The sequence below is a fragment of the Ahaetulla prasina genome, chromosome 6 (assembly GCF_028640845.1).
Source record: "Ahaetulla prasina isolate Xishuangbanna chromosome 6, ASM2864084v1, whole genome shotgun sequence".
Classification (NCBI taxonomy): Eukaryota; Metazoa; Chordata; class Lepidosauria; order Squamata; family Colubridae; genus Ahaetulla; species Ahaetulla prasina.
This window is the reverse complement of record NC_080544.1, coordinates 52,487,850-52,509,795: the sequence shown is the minus strand read 5'-3', so window position 1 is coordinate 52,509,795 and position 21,946 is coordinate 52,487,850. Positions and strand designations below refer to the sequence as shown.

Here is a 21,946-nt window from a genome sequence, read left to right as displayed (position 1 = left end):
ATTTGCCCTTCTCACAGGATAGCCATTGAAGAGATAGAAAAATGTTAATTCCTATAAAACAACTTTTCCTTCTCTTCTCATCAGTTGGTTTAAAATGCAATATTGTATTTATTGTATTGAAATTAAATACTCTTTTACATGATAATCCTTGACCAATCATAGACTACTTTCCTCTCCTCCAGATGTTTTAAATTATTACATTGCTCAACAAATGAAAGATAATACAATAACTATGTTCACAATCTGTGGATAGTGCAATACAGTAGTTGCTTGTTGCTGGAAAATATATTTACAGTAGGGGAGCACAATCTACAATCAGCCCGCAAAGAACCTCCCAAGATATTCCAAATATTCTACACAAAATAGAAATATTAATGTGCCTGAAGGAAAAATATATATAATAAAATGAGTAAAGATATTCACTGCATGTAATTAAGGCCTTCTTTTTCCCGATTCTGCCTCCCTTTTGGAATTACAGCACCTCGCTTGCTCTTTGAAGAGTGACCTGAAAAAGTCCCATATGTAACCAATCTATGTTTTCTCAATTATAGACTCATTTCATATGTTCAGAAAGTTTTGTCAGTGTTGACAAACAGTAGCTGAAATCTTAAATTCTAAACATTCTGCTTCTATGTTAACTTAAGCTTTATTTATTTATACTTCCTCAGATTTCTATCGCTAAATTGGCAGCTAGTCTTCATCATTCTTAGTGTTGTTGTTTTTTAATCCCTTAGGCTTTTAGTTCATGTAGAACTATTTCCCAGATATTCCTCCTCCTCCTTCCCTCCCTCTTTCTCTCACTCTCTCTTTCTCCCTCTCCCTCCCTTTCTCTTTCTTTCTTTGGAAGGGGAGGATAGAATAAAATAAATCTCTTATCCTCTTATGGACACAAGCCTTTGCTATCTATAATTGCAAGGAACAAACTGGATTATGCAAATAAGCTTATTATGCTAAGATTTGTTGTTAAATTTGGGGCTCATTAGCACTCCAGAAAGCACTGTTTGATGCTGTTTTAATAGCATATTCTGAGTGCATAAACATTTTTGTTTCACTTATTTTTTCTGAATCAATCTTAGCTGGATGTATTTTGATAATACTTCAGAAATTATAGGATGTTCCATTTCCCTCTTTCTTTACGTTCATGTCATTTTCTGTAATCAACTTTACCAGTCCCTGGAAATATTTATAATGCTTATTTAGTTAAACTATTACTCCATTCCAACAAAAGAACATTAATATGAAAAGTTAAAAAAAATTAATTTCTATTTTAATAGAGTAATGTGTAACATGCAAATGATATGATATGTTGGAAGAATTTGCTAAAGATTTTCAGTCATTAATTAATCTTTATTTTATTAATTATATGGTCCTGACCACTGTATTTTCTGAGTGGCTAGTAATTAAATAAAAAAAAACTAGATTTCTGAAATAAAATTACAAATAGTATAGAATAGTATAACAGTGACTAAAACTAACAGCAACAAAAAAGGTTATATTTTAGAGCCCCAACCTTTGAAGGACAAGAGAAAGTTACAAAAATGCTCAATCGCAAGTAGCCATGAGAAGAGCCTGAAGCATCTATAAACATTTTTTTCAGATGTTTTGGTGAACAGAAAGGATCTTATCAAAAAGGTGTTCTCTCAAATACAAAATAACCTGAATGTACCTCCCAAATGAAGGGAAAGTATGTTGATTTGCAAAGATAAGGTTTTTTAGTTTGCTGTACAGACCAGATTTCTGCTCTTCAACAAGTCAGTGTGTATAATAGTGAATAGGGTTGAATTATGGAATATTTTCTATAAATATGGAGTTGAATATTGGTTTTTAAAGATTATTATATAAAATGTAAATAAAGCATACATAAGAATAAATAGAATGCTTAGGGAATGGTTTAACCCTAATCAAGAAGTAAGATAACTATGTTATTATGCCCCATAGATTATTCAATACATTTATAGAGAAATATATAGGCAACATTTTTGATAACTTTAGAGAAATTGTACTGAGATTTAACAACATAAAGTATATAGAGATAATATTGACTAAAAATCCAATTCTTTTACAATGAAATTTGGATAGAAAATGGACTGTTTTATGTAGCAAAAATTGTGAATGCAAAAATTAATTTCTCAAACATCAAGTAATCATGCTTAAGAAGAAGAATGAAGTAAATAATTACAACATGCATAAAGGGGAAAAATGAAGCTCAAATTACATTTTTGTCGTTTGGTAGAATGCTTTCAAAGGATGGTAAAATGGAAAGATTTTTAACATGTTCAAAAGCTGGTATGAAGTTTGGTCCAAACTGAATATTTGTTGAAAGAATAAAAATCATGTATAAGAAAATAATTCAGATTATTTATTATATGGAATGAGAACTGAATATAAGGGGCCGGTTTAGCTCTGCCTGGTAAGGCCTGTTATTAAGAACACAAAGCCTGCAATTACTGCAGGTTCGAGCCCGGCCCAAGGTTGACTCAGCCTTCCATCCTTTATAAGGTAGGTAAAATGAGGACCCAGATTGTTGGGGGGGCAATAAGTTGACTTTGTAAATATATACAAATAGAATGAGACTATTGCCCTATACATTGTAAGCCGCCCTGAGTCTTCGGAGAAGGGCGGGGTATAAATGTAAACAAAAAAAAAAAAAACAAAAAAAAAAAGTAGGCTGAATGCAGCAGAATTGGTATTTAAGGTATGTGTGGTAGTGGTGGGTAAATCTAGAAGAGCGGGTCAAGAATGAATGGTTCCAGGATTAATAGGAACTAACAAAGGAGAATATTTGTAGCTCAGGGTTGAAATGAGGGGTTTTTGGTGCTGTCTGAGCTTGGTTGTTTTCTTGCAGACATTTTATTACCTAAACTAGGTTAACATCATTAGTGCCAATAAGGGGAGGGGTTTGCTCTCAGTTTATATTGTAGTGGCTTGCCCTGTCTGTGTTGGTAGAGTTGTTCTTTGTTGGTTTGGAAACTAAGAAATTGCAAGATTTAGTTTCCCCTTAGTCACAAAGCCAGTTGCGTGAAGTTAAACCACTCACTCTATCTCAACCTTAGGAGGAAGACAATAGCACACCACTTCTGAAACCTTGCCAATAAAATTGTAAGCAGTAGACTCTGATATTTTTTACTAATGTTGCTGACTCCATACAAAATGCCCTAACAGCTTGCATATATTGTCTGCAGTTATAGGTAACAATCAATACAGTACATTTCACTGGAAATGAACTGCAGCCAGTATAATGTCTTTGCATAGGCATACGATGAATTCTCCCAGACACAAAGTTTTGTTCGAGAAACTATAGCCTGGGTTTCTCAGATTCAAGCTAGGAGCTGACTACACTGTCTAAAACACCTTCCTGAAAAATTAGAAATATATTTTTCTGAGTTTTAGATGTACTTTTCCTTAATTACATATGATGCTGATCATGGTCATAATCCACTATAGAAAAAGTCCCTAGCCACCTTCATATTTTTATTTACACTATGTTAAACAGATGTCCTTTTCAGGTGAGAGATAAGACTATGCTAAATGCAACCACAAATGCAGTCTTTCTTTACCAACACTTTCATTTATGAAGATTTTGTGATTTTTATAATTGTCTAATTGTACCTGAAGGCCCTCATGTTCCTGAAGAGAAGTACAAAATACCTGATGCCCTATTTTTAGTAAATAAATACTGTGTTTTTGTCTAGTACTTTTGTCAAACTAAAATGTCAAACTAAAATGAAGACTAAATATTTTGTCACATATTGTAACTGGAAAGCTTTCTATGTAGAAACTATTAAGTTATTTTTGGTCTACAGGGAAAGAGAGCTGAGATTGCCATGATTGGAACTTTACATTTAAGTATGTGAAGTACAAATCAAGAACAGTGCTCAGGAATTATTTATTGTCTTTGGAGATAAAGAAAATATAGGATATATTATCTTATATACTAAGCAAGAAGATTTAAAAATGTACTTCGTAATAAGTTAAGTGAATTCAAATTTAAAGAAATAATAATTATAGTCAATTAGAAAAGGGGATGGGGAGAAACAGGCTCAAGCTCAACCCCTCCAAGACGGAGTGGCTGTGGATGCCGGCATCCCGGTACAGTCAGTTGCAACCGCTGCTGACTGTTGGGGCCGAGTCACTGGCTCCAATGGAGAGGGTGCACAACTTAGGCATTCTTCTGGATGGGCGGTTGTCCTTTGAAGAACACCTGACGACCGTCTCCAGGAGAGCTTTTTATCAGGTACGCCTGATTCTCCAGTTGTGCCCCTTTCTAGACTGGGATTCCTATGCACAGTCACTCATGCCCTCGTCACTTCTCACCTGGACTACTGTAATGCTCTCTACATGGGGCTTCCCTTGAAGAGCACCCGGAGGCTCCAGTTGGTCCAGAATGCGGCTGCGCGGGTGATAGGTCTCCTGCGCAACCTGCACTGGCTGCCTGTGGTCTTCCGGGTGCACTTCAAGGTGTTGGTTACCACCTTTAAGGCACTCCATGGCTTAAGACCGGGTTATTTACGGGACCGCCTACTGCTACCGCTTGCCTCCCACCGACCTGTGCGTTCTCATAGGGAGGGCCTCCTCAGGGTGCCGTCAGCCAAACAATGTCGGCTGGTGACCCCCAGGGAGAGAGCCTTCTCTGTGGGGGCACCCACCCTCTGGAATGAGCTTCCACCAGGACTTCGACAACTTCCTGACCTCCGGACCTTCCGCCGCGAGCTGAAGACATATTTATTCTTCCACGCAGGACTGGCATAAAATTATTATTATTGCTAATTTTAATGGGGTTTTTTATGATTGTAATGTATTTTAATTATTTTAATCATGGGCCGAATTGAATAAGCTTCTTAATATTGGTTTTAACTGTATTGTATTTATTTATTGTTGTTTTTACCTGGCTGTAAACTGCCCTGAATCCTTCAGGAGAAGGGCGGTATAGAAATTATATTATTATTATTATTATTATTATTATTATTATTATTATTATTATTATTATTATTATTATTATTATTATTATTATTAAAGAAATTTCTTCTTTTTGTGGAAATAGTTTATGGATTCTGTCTTTCTACTAGTTGCTCTATTTCAGGAATGTCAAACTAGCGTAACACACAGGCCATGCCCACCCCAAGAGGAGAAAAACATCACAAAACATCAAATGATGACAAAGTGATGCCACGAGTTGGACACCTGTGCTCTACTGTTATGTCACAAGCCTCACAAGCGTATTATTTCAAAAATGTAAACAAAAAGAAAAGTGATTGAATATTTCATTAGATTTTTACCATATTTCAAATAAATTTTGACTCAAATTTTAAGGTCATGATGAACAAAATGATGTAGCTTAGATAAGAATCCTTATCTCAAAACATTTTGTTTTGATTTGGAGAACTAGCAATATTTATTTTTACCAAAAGTGGACAATGATCTATACACATGCTTTTAATAAATCAATAATATTGAATCTACTTCAGTAATAAGGAACAGCCATTCAGATAATGGAAAGTCGAATTTGAGTCTCTTTTGATGGTTTAGATTCCATTTTCTATCACCTCTGGCCAATGAAATTTGTGTTCCAGGAATGCAATGCCTCTATTTAATATAATATATAATATAGAGTGACTTGAGGAATGTATGTATGTATGTAGCAATTTTGTATGTATATAGCAATATTGGTAGAGACCATTCTAATTCTGGGCCCATATAACATTGATTTTGAATGGGTGCCATTTAATGTTAGTCTATAAAGCCCTTTATTGTATGTTATCTGAATAATTGCAGGTCCACCTGTTCCACCAGAAGTGTACCCATCTACTGCAATGTTTCTCAACAATGCATGCTGGCTGGGGAATTCTGGGAGTTGAAGACCACACAGCTTAAAGTTGCCAAGGTTTAGAAACACTGATCTATTAGGAAGCAGCTATTTCTTATCTAGGTTTTTGGGGGGACAAGTGTGGCAAAGCTAAACATGCTACTTTTCTATGCTCTAGAAGGGCCTTCTCTACTCTTCCCTGATCAATTTTAGGAAATAACTGAAAGCAGAATTATTTTGGAGGACATTATCTTAACTTAAGCATTGCACCAGTTTTTATTTGTTCTTGACTCTCTTTTCTGTCTTTTGGGGGTTTTTTTAATGTTACTTTTCTAATCATGCTGTGGATACTTAAGCTATTGTTATATTGTATACTGTGCAAACTGCTGAGAGTCATTATACTGTGGCAACATGTAAGTTCAATAAATATTAAATAGCCAAAGGAGAATTGTGGCTCTGTATGTGACACAGCATGTCATTTGACAATGAGAGCCTTTATAAATAACATCTGTATGCATGACAGCTAGATGCATGACAGGCTTCACACAATCAGGAATCATCTACAAGGCTATGAACCAGTCCTACTATCTGCATTTAATGCAATATTTTAAAAGATAGAACAGTATGTCTATATCTAGGGCCACATAGATTTCCCTTGGCACTGAGCACTGAGAATATGCATATATGTTTAATAAGGCATTGGCATATGTATTGCCTTTCCAGGTGTCATTTTAACCTTAGACACAAGACTAATGCTACCTAGAAAATAACATGTGTTGGGTATTAGAGTAGAAGACCTCTCGAAAAGGGATACAATTTCACTAAAATGAGGGGGGGGGTGACAGAGTTTCATAACACAGAAAATTTCTAGCTTTCCTTGAAATTATTTTTCTGTTTTCTTTAGAAACAGATTGCCCAATGTGGACATGATTAAAATAAACAAGTTCAAGTTGTTCTACTGTAAGTAAAAGGTTTAAACAATCCCAATACTTTTAGATTTCTAACATTAGGTATTCCCAGGATCAGAAACAGTCATATCTGCAAATTAGAAATCTAATTAGAGCTTTTCTTCAGTTTCAGAAAGGAATCCAATTGAGCAATTTTGTTCCTGACTTTTTTTTTATAGAAAGTTTTATCAATTCAGATTCCATAATGTGCAAAAGAACTGATAAGGGTGGAAACGGCAGAATAATCAAAGCAGTGTCACACCTTTATTACAGTCCCACATCTTTTACCTGTAAATTATGACAAAAGCAGAAAGTTTCTGTAGAAGTTTATAAACTACACAGAACCACAATCAGTTGGATAGTTTCATTATTCTTGAATAATGGTTCTTCAGCTAATTTTTCAAAGTGATTGGTCTTTTTTTAAACACAAGGAATCTAGCTTTTCTAAGTAAAATGATTTATTGTGATTATGTTAGGCCCAAACCATTCTTGCTTTCTCCTGACCACTTTTCCAAGCTTAATAATGAAATATTTGAAAACTCTTCTCATAATTTGCATTACAATCCCTTCCTATGAAACAAAATCAGTAACAATAACACATTAGGGTGGGTAAAAAATAAACATTACATTTTCCACCATTGTGTGAAAACAACAAATAGGTCACTGAAACTCTGGTTCAGAGTCAGCAAATAGTACAATAATTATGTGAATTGCCCAATCAGGCCCAGATGATCAATGCCAAGTAACATGCTTATAATAACATAACATATTGGAATTGTAGCACATTTTGAGCAGTTCTAAACAGTGAATGCTACTTCTCTATTTTGATTAAATAGTCTGATAAGGATAACGGAATAAAAGATGTTCATTTAGGAGAGCCAGAAATACAAAGTGATTAAAGTGAGTAATTAGTGAAGTAGAAAATAAAAGTATTTTACTATCACATCTTTATTTGGAAATGAGACATGACAGACATAGGAATGAGTGCTATCAAATTTTCATCCATCTTTATTTTTCTGATATTTCCATTTTGAAGCCATTATTTTATTTTATTTTATTTTATTTTGTCACAACAATATATATAAGCATCACATAAAAAGATTATATAGTATATAAACATATATATGAGGTAATATAAGGAAGTATAAGCATATATATATAAGAAGAAGAAAGAAACAAGCAAACAATAGGACAGGAACAGTAGGCACGTTTGTGCTCTTATGCAAGCCCCAAACTATGTATGTATGTATACCTATGTATAAATACAACTATGTATAAATATATACATAGCCAAACTATGTATGCTATCCATATAGATTTATAAGTATAATAAAAGAATTAACAGAATAATAATTACCTATATGGAATAATATCATGTACCATGAATAATGTATAAGGGAACTGGTGCCTTAAGACAAGTGTCCTTAACACTTTATATTTTTAGTCAATGATCTGTTCAGCTAATAAATGTATGTATGTTTATACGTAGAAATGAATTTGAGAGTTTGTATGATTTGGGATTGTATAAATTAACAGCATTTCACAATGTATTTTTTCAGATATTCACCAAAGCTACAGATTCATCAAGTGAAACAAATAAATTTCATCTGATAAAATTAATTTCTTATTCTAAGAAAAAGCATATAATCCAAATTTCAGGAAAATGTGGACTTTTAACAAAAATAATGCTAAGGAATCTGCACATATGCATAATGGAATGTATATCAATATTGCTTTTTAAAAGCTGAACAACCAAATATCCTAACAAATACTTTTTCAATAAAACTAAGAGATTGCTATAGGAAGCCACAGAAATCCATTCCAGTTCCTCTCAATAGAATTATCTTGCAGTGATGAAAATAAACCTTTAAGTCATTTCCACTGAAGTCATCAGGTTTAAATCCTAAAATGACTTAATCCAGGGGTGTCAAACTGGCAGCCCATGGGTCGGCTGCGTCACGTGCAGGCCACACCCACCCCAGCTCTGTGAAGGAAAAAAAAGTTGCAATTCATCAAATGACGGTAACGTGACATGCGAGTTTGACACACAAATTTGAAACTTTTATTAGGTTCATAGACCAGCATAAGAGGATGGTGTACAGTCAATTAGAAAGCATAGAAGGTATATCAGAGTCTAAAAATAAAAATTATGAAGATCTGGAGTACATAAAGTGGGATAGGGTTTACTGCTTAACAGGAAGTTGGACTAGAAGACCTCCAAAGTCCTTTCCAATTCTGTTATTGCACATTGCAGCTTGGTTAACTGAAAGCAGCTGTAGGTTTAGAATTGTCCCTTACATCCCGGATACAATAAGGGGGAAATGAGTATCTATGTGTCTGTATAACATGCACTGGAAAAACATATATTGTGTTGTTTTTGCATATCTAGATTCATAAGGGCATTTTATCTCCAAAATCTTCCTGTATCAGTCTTCAAGGACAGCTGCAGAGGGGGGATGACATCATGCCAGAGAAATGGGCCTCTAATGTTTTGTTAAATATGACATAAGGCACGGGTCTTTGTCAAACTTGTGACATCACGTTGTCATCACGTGATGTATCACAACTTTTCCCCTTTTACTAAACCAGGGGGGCATGGCCAGCACATGACACATTTGCCCTGTAGGCCATGAGCTTGACATCCCTGACATAAGGGAAGCAGAGTATTTGTTGGATTTATTGGCAATAAATATTGGAGACCTGGGTATATCCAATTGGCATTTGTGTTTGCTACAAGCTGTTTAATGAGTGCTTTGTCCTGATCAGATTCAATGCTGAGTAGAAGACCTGGAGAGCAGCCCAAGAAAGATATTTTAGTTGCCACTGCCTGTTTCCATTTATAAAAAGACTTGCTGATTTAAGTTATGATTTCATCAGTTATCTTCCATTAATAAGACTAGGAAATCAAGGTAATGCTAAACAGTTAAGACAACATGTATCATACATCCAAGGTGCAATAAAATGTGAGATTGAGTATATTAATGCCAGATTAATTTATATTCTGAACGAAATTTCTGATGAAATATCTGGAAAATATTTTCAGAAAATAAAATTTTTGCTTAGTAAATTTTTATGGGGTTCTTTGATTCTGACAGTACCTTTCTAGAAAATGCAATTACCAGTTAATGAGAAAGGGTTCAATTTTCCAAATTGCATCTTATCTATTGTCAGTATTAACATATACAGAAAGCCAATATTAGTTGAACAACATTGGAATATGCATATAACATATGTTGTATGTTTTAGTTACAATGCTAAAATAACTCTTGGAATTATAGCCAGCAGTGTGCAGCAGCTGCCAAAAAAGCCAACACAGTTCTGAGCTGCATAAACAGAGGGATAGAATCAAGATCACGTGAAGTGTTAATACCACTTTATAATGCCTTGGTAAGGCCACACTTGGAATATTGCATTCAGTTTTGGTTGCCACGATGTAAAAAAGATGTTGAGACTCTAGAAAGAGTGCAGAGAAGAGCAACAAAGATGATTAAGGGACTGGAGGCTAAAACATATGAAGAATGGTTGCAGGAATTCAGTATGTCTAGTTTAATGAAAAGAAGGACTAGGGGAGACATGATAGCAGTGTTCCAATATCTCAGGGGTTGCCACAAAGAAGAAGGAGTCAAGCTATTCTCCAAAGCACCTGAGAGCAGGACAGGAAGCAATGGGTGGAAACTAATCAAGGAGAGAAGCAACTTAGAACTAAGGAGAAATTTCCTGACAGTTAGAACAATCAATAAGTGGAACAACTTGCCTGCAGAAGTTGTGAATGTTCCAACACTGGAAATTTTTAAGAAAATGTTGGATACCATTTATCTGAAATGGTGTAGAGTTTCCTGCCTGGGCAGGGGGTTGGACTAGAAGACCTCCAAGGTCCCTTCCAACTCTGTTATTATGTTATGTTAAAAATATTAGGGTTTTTTTTGTCTCAAATAGAATGAGACCTTCTCTGAATAGAATCTGTCCTTTTCAAACACTGAACTATGCTTTAAATGGAATAACCCACCCTGTATGGGACCTAAAAAAAACTAGCCTTTCCCCCAGAGTCTTGGTTCTCCCTGGTTTTGATAACATTCTACCAATGCAACCTTATGAAAACAGATACCAAACCTGGATTGGCAAATCCATAAAATCACTAAATGATAGCAAAGGGATATACAACACTCTAATCCTTTGCTGCCATCTGGCAGTGATTTGTATTTTTGCAGCCACATTCCTAAAAGCAAGCATCACCTTTCCATCTTCATTACTTTGAGTATTTAGATTCAACTATCTAGTGATCATTTCTCAACAGGCATGTTTTCTAGAAAAGTTTTATCTAACTGGTGATTGGTTTCATGTTAAAGGTGAGATGGGGAGAGAGTTACACATAAAGAGTAGAAAACATTTAGGAGGGTGGGAGGAGATAGGGATGCATTCCATCAGGCTGCAGCTTTGATGGAAGGCACAGAATGGGGGATGGGGGGAATATTAAAGAAGATATACATTTACCAGTCAAAAGGAAATCCAATTTCCAAATGTAGCTTCCCATTTTGTATTTGTTTTCCTTCTTTTGTTCGGTTTGGTTTTGCATTTGACAGAATGGGGAGAGCTAAGTACCAACATTTCAGAAGGATCTATCCTCACACATATTTCAGGCAAAGATCATCTGAAAAAAAGAAAAATATAAATTAAATTTTAAATTAAATTAACTAGAAATGAATTTTAAAAGCCCCAAAATATTTCCAGGGAAAGAAAATTATTCAGATTTATTAATTACATGGTTTGGCACATTTGAAGTCAAGAAGAAAATGATTCAGATGTACTAATCACAAATGCGGCACATCTTGAAGTCAAGAACTATATTGCAAATCTAGATGCCACTGTAAATAAAATTGGGTTGACTTGCTTAAAAATAGAGGCTAAACAATAAGGTGACCAACTTTTTTACAATGAGAAGGAGGACACAATAAATTGAAGAAAAAAATATCATAAATAAAAGAAACATTTCATTCATTGAAACAATAATACAGAATATACTATAATATTATAAATGCATAATAAAAAAACATTTGAAACGATCACATTTTATATTGTAATTATGCTTACATGCCTATTAATTATTATTTAAATGAGTATTTTTCCATTGAATGAATATTTTTTGTCAATGTATCTCTTCTAACAATATATTGGAAATATCTGAACAAGAAATATCCTTCATATTGCATTTTATGGCAAGTACTGCAGCTAGAGTATCAACATTCAATCTCAATTTCTCACTTTTCCAAAAATCATTAGCAATTGAATAAATAAAATTAATCATTAAAACTGAAACAATAATATAAGCGAATAAACTTGTAAATAAAATTATACATATTTGGAAATTCTTAAATAGATAATGAATTAATAAAATGTGAATTATTGTGCTCACCTGTGCATGATTGAATATTCATTGAGAAAGAAGTGAGTCTAATGCGTTTGTGTATGCCGTGTCATGTTTCGGTAAGAAGTAAACAAAGCCACTTGCGCACAGCGCACTCTTCTGCGCGGCACACTCTCAAAACAATTCTCCTGTGCGGAGCGCATGCGTCTCATAATCATGTCTCACCACGTCTCACATGTCAAATATAAATACGTCACATCACACGCAAGGATCGGATCAGCATCGATCGAATACGGAGATTTATAGATTAGCCTTCAAATATCAAAAAGGAGGACGTGTAGGAGGACACTTTTCGAGAGCGGACAGAACTTACAAAAGAAGGACTCTCCCTAAAGGAGGACAATTGATCACCTTATAAACAAAGATATTTTCAGATATGAAAAAGACAGAACCACTGAATATCCTCTGTTTAAGCTTCATCGTTAAAGCAAAGGAATTGAAAGAAGTTACCACAGCTGTTATAGTTCTGCATGACTAGTTCAAATTCTTGCTTAGGAAAGAAAGGAAAATGTAGCCTATCTATTCCCACTGGGTAATTTCACAGTCTGTAACCAATGTTCTGTTACTTTCAACATCATCAGCTTCACCCCTACCAAGGAGGAAGCAGTACAGATGTACAAATTACATTATAGTATTGCTTATAAAACTAGTATAAGCCAAGGGGTTAACATCCTGAAAGTTCTCCTTCAGCAGAAATGTGATGTGTGTTATAGTTTTGTTTTGCTTCTGGGTATTATGATTAATTTCTGCATATTAAAGGAATTACTATGTAGGAGGCCAGTTGAATAGGAGAAAAAGTGGAACAAGGAGTGAGGGGGGAAATTTTAAAAAAAAATCTTCCCAGAATTTCCTCTTTTCAAAGAATCTGTGTCAGAGGTGCTGCTGTTTTGATATTTGTTCCCAACAGAGGTCCATAAATTTCATAGTGGTGCAAAGGAGGGAGAGAGGCTGTGAACACATATGTAAGTCAAGATGTTGCCTAATTAGGGCTTGGGGAGAAAATGTTTCAAGAAATCAACTTTTGCCAGACAGTTCAAGATAGCAAGATGATTTAAGATGATGAATGTTCTGCAAATGAATTACCCAGGAGGGGGAAACCTGATATATTAAAGGATGTTCATGTGTTAGCCTTAGTGAATTTTCTTTTAATAATACACTAAATCTGGTCACATTTGGGACAGATTTTTGTTTTTATTTTGTTTTCTGTAAAAGTTAACATCATAATTTTTCATAAGAAAAAAACTTTAAAAAGCCAAGGCAAAAGACTACAGACCAATTTAGGATACATATACACCTACTGTTTAATCTGTTCTTGTCTTGAACTAATGTTAGCTTGACTATAAAATGTCCTAAGAAAACTTTTACAGATAAAGTCTGTTTGACATCATTTAGATATGTTAATTTTTCTTCTTTTTCTTCTAATCATTAAAATGCTCTATGGAACTAAAAACCATTACAGCTTTATTTCTTAATACCTATATGTGATTAAAATATAATAATATGGAAAGCCAGTTAATTTGCATGTTACAAAATAATTACTGTAAGAAGTGGCATCTGAAAAAATCTTTTTCTCTGGAGAAATCTCAGCTGCTTTATGGCTTTCCTTTTAGAACTAACTTTAACATTCTTATGTTTCATGGATTTTTCATTATCTCCATCTTGGTTTCTCATGGATCTTTATTTAAAAATTAATATCAATATTTTCTCAATGTAAAACAGTCTTTAATGTATTTCATTTCTAATTATTCTATTAATCATCGCTACTGTATTAATCAGTGTTTTCTGTTTAAAAGACAAGTGTTCATAATGTAACCATATACTTATATAATTTAAGTCTTTACTATAAAATATACCAAAGTTGGAGCTATAAAATTACCATATTATGAATAGGCGATACTGAATGTAAATTAAACACAATTACACTGAACGATATTAACAAAATACATCTGTTTGGATTGAAATCAAGTAACACATGCTTAAATTGTACCATTTTAACATTATCTGCTACAACTAAAAAGATACATTTTAGTTTCTTAAAAACATATTTTAATAATTTTAATAGAATACTTTATTGACCAAGAATGATTAGACACACAAGGAATTTGTCTCCCATGCAGAAGCTCTCAATGTATATGCATAGCAACAGAGTAATAATAATCGTAATATTATATAGTATTATAATATAATAATATAATAATAAGAGGGGGTAGTTGAGAAGATGAGAAGGATAATAATAATACTACAGCTAAACAACATGGATAAATATACTTAGACATAAGGCAATATTGTGAGGATTAGGTGTTCGTCATGACGGAAAAAATAGTCCCTGTGTCTAGCTGTTTTTGTATGTATAGCAGCATCCTCAAGGAAGGAATTGAAACAGTTTATGTCCAGGATGTGTGAAGGATATGTAGATATTTTCTTTAAGCTCTCGTTCTGATCCGCTCAATATACAGATCTTCTATGGAAGGCAAGCTGGTTGCAAATTGTCTTTTCTGCAGTTCTAACTAGGCTACTGTACCTGTCTTGTTTAGTTTAAGTATCTGTTGGAAGAACATTTTCTGAATATGTTTCCCATCTCGGAAAAAAATATAAACAGTATTTTCCTTTATAACTAAGGAACCCAACGGATGCCGTTTGAAATGGCTATCTGTTGACCCTTTGTTGACCAATAATGATGAAGTAGGCCCTACATTCATCGAGTTTTCATGTAAAAGTCTTATTTACTCCAATGCTAATCTAATTGATCTATAGACAGGATATTTCATCACTGTATATAATAACAGTGTTGCTTTTACCACACAAATTTTGTGAAAAATAAATGGAAATCAGCTGATACTGGTTTGGATTCAAATTTATTATGACTAAATTCATTGAAATGGGTAGAAATCAAGAACCTAAATTATACCATTCCAATAGCTCTACTTTCAAACATTACTAAAATCAGCTCAAATATATTTTGGTTTCTTAAAAATAAATTTCAGGTCTGTTTTACGGATTGTTCTTTTTAAAACAAATCCAACAGACAAATATTCCCTTACAGCTTTGCCTTGCATGGAGACTTTTTCAAGGAGAACGGAACCCTGGTTTTGTTTAAACTTATTCCTACCAGTTGAAAGAGAGCAGGGAATGTATCTGCACATTTCTGTTTTAACTGAAGATAGGTCTAGAGCAACAGAATAATTCATATCAGACTGCAAGTCAGTTGTCTATCCCCACAGTGAAGTAGTTCATCTTGTTTTTAGAAAGTTTTGCTATTTTGCTTCATGTAGACTTGTGCTTTAGTGTCCTCTAGTGGTGGAGTTATGTATTTTCTGTTGGGGGAGGGAGAAAGAGATCAAGAAATTAAACCAAAGAAATTTGCCCTATGTAAAAAAATTATTTCATTATATTAAGCTAGGGACCAACCATAGCTGCTTTTCAGCTTGTATCTTTTCTGACAGAATTTTACTCTATGAGAAGCTAATTAGTTCTTTCAAATGATGTCTGCAAGAGTAAACAGCTATTTGTCCACAACAAATAGTCTCTCATGGCTAATTCAATATGTATACAAGGCAGACAGACCAACTCCAGTTTCGAGGCTGACCAATTGAAACAGATTATAATACTAGGCATTAAAAAGTAACATATTTTAATTCAAATAATCTGTTCATCCAGTTCTGTATTTTCTAGCATGACTATTGGTAGCTTTCCAATGTTTCAGGTAAACATCTTTTGTATGTATTAATCTTTTAACTTGAAGAGATTAATATAACTGGAAATGGACTGGAAACTGTGTTCTATTAATGGATCTAAGCATAAATTATAGAATGTTCAAAATTTATTACAGAGGAATTTATCCCAGTATTGATACAAAATGGGCAGATCAGAGGTCAACCTAAAGAAACAACTGGGGAGGATTTTTGCTGTATGAATGTATGTAAGAATCAGAATTATTAAATACCATCTGGTTCATGAAATAAAAAATATCTGATTTCCAAGGCTCCCAAGTCAAGAAAGGAAAGAGAGTGAGAAAAATTTATCTTATATTCACGTTTGCAGTCCAATAATATGCAAAGAAAAACCAGATTAAATACTTCAAAATGCCTAATACATTTTCCATCTAGTGCACTTGGACATGGTGACACGAATATTAAGCCACTGGGCAGAGCACAATTTGTCGTTTAATACAGTGTATTTCTCCTGTTAAATTGTTGGTAACATATTGCAGGATAAAAATTAGTCACCCTCATAGCATTTACATAAATGGAGATTAGGTCATTGTGGAATACGTTAAAATAGGGTAAGGTCCTATCAAGCATTGTTGGATGCAATGTTTCTTTATATATTTGGAAAGGAATGGTTCTTGTTATCTTCCCAGTATCTTCTGTTAGAAATGGAATCTCCTCATCAGAAAAACAAAAAAGTATTTGTAGTCCATTCAAAATTCCATCCCCAAATTAGCTATGTTTATTTGTTTTAACTCTGGTCTGCTGAAAAACAAGCCATAGTAGCTTGTAATTATATTTATAAAACATAAGGCACAATTCTATTAAAAAGAATCGCATTCCAGTTATTATATCAATGCTAGAAAAGATAACAATTCATGTACAGAAATCACAGCCTACAAAAATCAGAGTGCCAGATTCAAAAGACCAATTTGTGTTTTCTTCCTTGAAGAAGATTGTCTCTTGCTACAAAAGCACAGATAGATCTAGGCAACTTCATTGTCTCATCTACTTTTTATGTACCTGTTGTCTTATTTAATTCACAAGGTGTATATTTGCTTTATTCCATTTTTTTGTTTTAATTTTTTTAATCTGCCACTTACAGTCACTCTATTGAATTCAGCATGACAGAGCAAATGGTAAGCACCACGTTTAAAAACCACAATAGGTTTACCCAAATTCGATAATTCAGAATTACAAATAGTCCTCATTTATTAACAATTGGAACCTGGAATTCTATTGCTAAACTAGGTGGTCATAGGGTGGAACCACATGAGCATGCCAATTTACAACAACAGTTCCAGCAATCCTATTTGCCACTGGTAGACAATTCAGATCAGATTGCAGCATCCTGCGCGTATGTGATAACCATTTGTGATCTCCTGCTGGCTTCCCCATTGACTTTGCTTAAGTCACAAATGACAGTTACAGGTCTGCAGGATGTTATATCACAACTGTGAACCAGTTTCCAATATCCAAGATCATGGAGATGCTGCAGCAGTCTCAACAACAAGGACCATTCATAAGTAGTCATTTTTCACAGCTGTTTTAACTTCAAATGATCACTGATCATGGGGTCATTAAACAAGTACTGCATGCATACATTTAAAGCAACTGCTAATGAAAGCATTTTTCACTAGAACATTTATTCTTCTAGTACAGGGGTGTCAAACTCAATAATGTGGCGGGCCAGATCATGATGAATTGTGATGTTTTTTGCCTTTGTGTAGCCAGGGTGCCATTGCCAGGGATACAGCCTGGGGGCTGCCAATTTGACAGGCCTGTTCTAGTAGCTATAAAAGATAGTAACCTTTATTTTAAGGTGTTACAATTATGTACGTATCTCTATTATCTAAATCCATATCTGGATTGCAAATATACAGTAACAACGAATCTTGGTTCACAGCTAAACTTAAGCAGCTACGTCAGTCCAAAGAGGAAGCCTACAGAAAAGGTGATAAAATGCTGTACAATCAGAAATGTATTAACAAGGGTGATCAGAGCAGCCAAAAGAAGCTATTCTGAAAAGCTAAAGAATCAGTTCTCAACAAATGAACTTTAAAAACATCTTCATTTATGGCAAATCTTCTTCTCAAGCTGAAGGAAATAAAAAATTGGCAGATGACCTGAACGTGTTTTACTGCAGGTTTGAAAGGAAACTACAGCCACCTATCTCCACAACCCCCATCTCAGACACACTAACAGCCAAACCTCCTACAACTGACCCCATCCCATTGGGTTCACAACCCCTAGTGATCACAGAAAAGGAAGTTGCAAGACCTATTTCACAGACAAAAGCCAGGAAAAGCTCCAGGTCCAGACACGATAACTCCTTCTTGCTTAAAAGTCTGTGCTGACCAATTGTCCCCTATCTTCACCCCTATCTTCAATAAATCACTAGAGATGTGCTATGTTCCTTCTTGCTTCAAACTCTCTACTATCATCCCAGTGCCGAAGAAGCCCACCATCGAGGAACTGAATGACTACAGACCCGTTGCTCTAACATCTGTAGTTATGAAAACCTTTGAAAGGCTAGTGCTGTCTCACTTGAAAACCATCACGGATCTGCTGTTAGACCCCTTGCAATTTGCATACCGAGCAAATAGATCAACAGATGGTGCTGTTAACATGACTCTGCCCTACATCCTACAACATCTTGAATCTCCAAAGACCTACGCAAGGGTCTCTTTGTAGACTTTAGTTCAGCATTCAATACCATCATTCCAGACACTCTTCTAACTAAGCTAAACCAGCTACAGGTACCGGAACAGACTTGTAAGTGGATCACAAGCTTCCTAACAAACAGGAAGCAGCAGGTGAAGCTAAGCAAGATCACATCAAATACCTGCACAGGGGCCCCCCAAGGCTGTGTGCTCTCTCCACTTCTCTTCTCTCTGTATACCAATGACTGCATCTCCAATGATCCATCTGTTAAACTACTGAAATTCGCAGATGACACAACAGTGATTGGTCTTATTCGAGACAATGACAAATCCGCATATAGATGAGAGGTCGAACAACAATCTGGAACTGAACACACTCAAAACTGTAGAAATGGTGGTAGACTTTAGGAGAAACCCTTCCATACTTCCACCTCTCACAATACTAGACAACACAGTATCAACAGTAGAAACCTTCAAATTTCTAGGTTCTATCATATCGCAAGATCTAAAATGGACAGCTAACATCAAAAACATCATTAAAAAAGGACAGCAAAGAATGTTCTTTCTGCGCCAACTCAGTAAGCTCAAACTGCCCAAGGAGCTGCTGATTCAGTTCTACAGAGGAATTATTGAGTCTGTCATTTGCACCTCTATAACTGTCTGGTTCGGTTCTGCAACCCAACAAGAAAAACACAGACTTCAGAGGATAATTAGAACTGCAGAAAAAATAATTGCTACCAACCTGCCTTCCATTGAGGACCTGTATACTGCACGAGTCAAGAAGAGGGCCATGAAAATATTTACAGACCCCTCGCATCCTGGACATAAACTGTTTCAACTTCTACCCTTTCACGGCCCTCTTCTTGACTCGTGCAGTATACAGGTCCTCAATGGAAGGCTGGTTGGTAGTAATTATTTTTTCTGCAGTTCTAATTATCCTCTGAAGTCTGTGTTTTTCTTGTTGGGTTGCAGAACCGAACCAGACAGTTATAGAGGTGCAAATGACAGACTCAATAATTCCTTTGTAAAACTGTATCAGCAGCTCCTTGGGCAGTTTGAGCTTACTGAGTTGGCGCAGAAAGAACATTCTTTGTTGTCCTTTTTTGATGATGTTTTTGATGTTAGCTGTCCATTTTAGATCTTGCGATATGATAGAACCTAGAAATTTAAAGGTTTCTACTGTTGATACTGTGTTGTCTAGTATTGTGAGAGGTGGAAGTATGGAAGGGTTTCTCCTAAAGTCTACCACCATTTCTACGGTTTTGAGTGTGTTCAGTTCCAGATTGTTTTGGTTGCACCACAAGGCTAGTCGTTCGACCTCTCGTCTATATGCGGATTCATCATTGTCTCGAATGAGACCAATCACTGTTGTGTCATCTGCGAACTTCAGTAGCTTAACAGATGGATCATTGGAGATGCAGTCATTGGTATACAGAGAGAAGAGAAGTGGGGAGAGCACACAGCCTTGGGGGGCCCCTGTGCTAATTGTACAGGTATTTGATGTGATCTTGCTTAGCTTCACCTGCTGCTTCCTGTTTGTTAGGAAGCTTGTGATCCACTTACAAGTCTGTCAGTACCTGTAGCTGGTTTAGCTTAGTTAGAAGAGGAACTGAGTGACTACAGATGGTATCTCCAAGATACTGAATTGCAGTTGAATAAATAGGTGCATATGGGATTCACAGCTGCAAGTTACAAGTGAATTGCTAGAATGCCTATAGTTTTGAAAATACTGTATTGAGTCTATTTTTTTCCTGTCTTAAAGAAACAAGCAAGAATTCAATCTCTTTAGAAAGTTCATCCTATGCTGAGGAACATTAAATTTGTTCTTTATGATATCTTCTTTTTTGTAAAGTTTGCTTCTAAATCTGAAAATTTCTCTGGGTTTTCAGAACAATACATTTCTATGATTTAATGTTGCGGTATTAGCTTAAAATAGCAAGTAACAATTTTCTACATGTTACTTAAACAAAATCTATACTAAGTTGTTTATTCTATGAAATATACTATATACTATATAAGGTAAAGGTTTCCCTGCACATGCGTGCTAGTTGTTTCCGGCTCTAGGGGCGATGCTTATCTCCGTTTTTAAGCCAAAGAGCCAGCACTGTCCAAAGACATCTTTGTGGTCATGTGGCTGGCATGACTAAACGCCAAAGGCGCACGGAGCACTGTTACCTTCCAACCAAAGTGGTCCCTATTTTTCTACTTGCATTTTTACATGCTTTCAAACTACTAGGTTGGCAGAAGCTGGGACAAGTAATGGGAGCTTACTCCATTATGCGGCACTAGGGATTTGAACGGCTGAACTGCTGACCTTCTGATCGACAAGCTCAGCATCTGAGCCACTGTATATATAGCCAATATACTATATACTGTACTATTAGTTAATACAACAAAATCAATAGAGTATACCAGTGATGGCTAACCTTTTTGCCATTGCATGTCAAAAATGGGGGGAGTCGTGCATGTGTGTGCCCACAGCCATAATTCTATGTGCTGTGTGCGGCCCCCCACATTCCCCCCATTTTTGGCACACAATGGCATGGTAGGCCCAGTAGGCCCATTTTTTGCTCTCCTCAGCTTTCCCCACCCCCATCCGGAAGCCTGAAACTGCCCATTTGCTGACTTCCAGTGGGACTGGAAGGCCTGCTTTTAAGCTCACGTGCCCACCAATATGGCTTCGCATGCCACCTGTGGCACATGTGCCATAGGTTCATCATCATATGCGTATACTATATAACAGATTATTACACATTTGTATAAATATCTATATCAATAAACAGGTGTTTTGTTTCCAAGCTAGGGTCCATTGAATATACTGACCATCTCAAATTTCAATGTCATATACTTTAACAGTAAAATATCTGGCTGTTTAAAAAAAATTAAGAAATAGATGGTACCAGGCAAACAGTTCTTACAATTCCTGCATCTACTAAGTCATTATTCTTTATTGGTTTTACTTTATTGCCAGCTCTGTTTTAGAGACAAGCAGACTTCAAGACAGAGCATTTTTCCCTATGGTTGTTGTATTTCCAACATGCATATGTTGAATGGTATGCCTTCCAGAAGAGAATTACTCAACCAGTTTTGCAATTAGTTAGCCAGATTAATAGTTAGCTCTATACTAACACAGACTCCGACCTATCTTTTGCAAACATTAGATGAATTGTCATTACCTCATGCAAACAACAACAAAAAAAACCTGCAAGCACAGCCTTGTGTGTATATAAATTTTGTCTATTTGATCTCATTAGCAGTATTTTAAGGAATAAACATTTTTATGAAATATACGTGTTGGTTGAAAAGAGAATGTTCATATTCAAAGAATGTTCATATTCTATAATACAAATTATATACTGGTTATAAGTTAGTATTCCATTAAAACACATTGTAATAATACATAA

At 35.3% G+C, this 21,946-nt stretch overlaps 1 protein-coding gene and 1 long non-coding RNA gene across 2 annotated transcripts in view; one reads left to right on the top strand and one right to left on the bottom strand.

Annotated features, from left to right (window-relative positions):
* Positions 1-21,946, top strand: part of HABP2 (hyaluronan binding protein 2) — a 168,869-nt gene that overhangs the window by 97,357 nt on the left and 49,566 nt on the right. The gene's annotated exons all lie outside the window — the stretch shown is intronic.
* The window catches only part of LOC131200731 (uncharacterized), a 57,333-nt gene continuing 43,658 nt past the window's right edge, over positions 8,272-21,946 (bottom strand). The window contains exons 2-3 of the long non-coding RNA XR_009155696.1: positions 11,242-11,398; positions 8,272-8,734 (exon numbers count right to left, since the gene is read on the bottom strand). This is a non-coding gene — a long non-coding RNA (uncharacterized LOC131200731). The remainder of the gene's footprint in view (positions 8,735-11,241; positions 11,399-21,946) is intronic.